This window comes from Physella acuta, unplaced genomic scaffold, assembly GCF_028476545.2.
Source record: "Physella acuta isolate Inbredline_101_S28 unplaced genomic scaffold, ASM2847654v3 ptg002732l, whole genome shotgun sequence".
Lineage (NCBI taxonomy): Eukaryota > Metazoa > Mollusca > Gastropoda > Physidae > Physella > Physella acuta.
The window spans coordinates 17501-19374 of NW_026734161.1; positions in this window are offsets into that span (position 1 = coordinate 17501).

Sequence of the window (1874 nt, forward strand, 5' to 3'; positions counted from 1 at the left end):
TAGCACTGCGCGTCGCCGCTGGCTTCACGCTACGGACACGTACTTTTACCTTCACTGGCGCGACCTGCGCGCCGAGCCCGCATTTTACCGGGAAGCTAGTCGGGAGACTGAGCCACGCACGGTCAGATCGGGCACATGTCGCTGGCTGCGAGGGAGCGCGGATCCTAGCGTCACATAGAGGCTTCACCGACACTCACCTCCACAATAGTAGATACAGACCGTTTTAACCGCCGTATTTCTGCCCATACCTCTAGTGTTAAACCGAAAAATCGGGTACATAGTCTCGGGGAGGACCGGGGTGCCGCCCCATGAGGGGAGCCCGCACGGAGGGCGCCGGGGGTGCCGCGACCCGGGGGGCGGCGCGGGGGTGTCGGGGCGCATCTACGGGGCTCACTCGCGCGGGCGCCACACTTCCGGGGGGCGCCCCAGGTGGGGTGCCAACTTTGGCGCCCCCGACTAAGGGGCCGCCCCCACTGCGGTTACACGCTTTACGACCACCCACCCGCGTTCCCCACCCCAGGGGGCATGCGAATCACCCGCCAGGGGCGTTCTGGGACCGAGGGCGCCGCTCCGGCACAAGGGGGAGCCAAAACGCCCCGAGTTCCCCCGCGGCCACCTCGACACCTGGGCGGGCGGCGAGGGGTGTCCTGCGATCGGGGTGGGGAGCTCTACCAGAATCACCCGCCAAACTTCACCGGGGGCGTCTCCCGGCGCCCCTGCGCTCGGGTGACGAACAGCGCCCCGGGCTATCCCGGGCGCCCTATGGCGTCCACCTTCGATCGGAAGGGTGATCTCGACTCGGGCTGAGGCGGGCCACAACAATCCGCGGTCACATCGGAGCCGTCCAGGCTAACGAGGCCCCGGCTCACGGGTAACCCATGGGGCTGGACCGGGAGTCCGCCGTTAAAGAAGAAAGAAATGTAGTGCAAACCAGAACCAGTTTTTTTTATTTATTTTATAACTCGACTAATAATCGTCACAAAATTATAAACTTGGTACCTACGGATAGCCCTGGGCCCAACCTAATACAGGATGTCCATAACTATGCGCTAATTAAATAATTAATGGGTATTAAGGTCGGTCTTAGTAAATTGCTATATAAAGTCTAAGACCAGAACCAGTATTTTAAATTTATTTTATAACTCGGCTCCTAATTGTCACAAAATTTAAAAATTGGTACCTATGGATAGCCCTCGGCCCTACCTAATACACCGTGTCCATAACAATGTGGTAATTAAATATTTACTGGGCGTTAGGGTCGGTCTTAGTAAATTGCTATATAAAGTCTATATAAAATTTTACGAATTTAAAAAAAAAATTCCTACCGTCAAAAATAGCGACGCCTAGACCACCACACCTGTTCTGACGTTAAATCCTACTTGCACACACGTGTGGGAATAGATTAGATATCATCTAGAGATAGAATTCCTAATTATTTAATTAAAATAGAGACTCTAGATTTAATAGTTGTGTCATAGTTACATTAAGTCGAATTAGCGAAGCGGAGGCGGGAACTAGATTCTAGATCTAACACTTCGATTGCGATGAAAAAAAAATAGCTTTATTTTAAGGCCGACAAGGCAAATACGGTTTAATTAATATTAAAGAAATAAGTCCGAACACCTACCTTAAGCGAATCATCTACACAACACATGACTAGAAATAATACACGTCCACACGAAGAGCGATTGAAACGGTGACTGCAACGGTGAAAACTTGTACGACGGAAACATGGCGCCTAGGTTATGCCTACTTCCGGTCTGATGAAAATTTTTAATTCATTTTAAATTTTGCGCTCTATTTCGTCCGCGCTTGTCCACTTAAACTCTACAGAAAAGATAGTCTATATAAAAATAATTCCTAGAAGACAATTT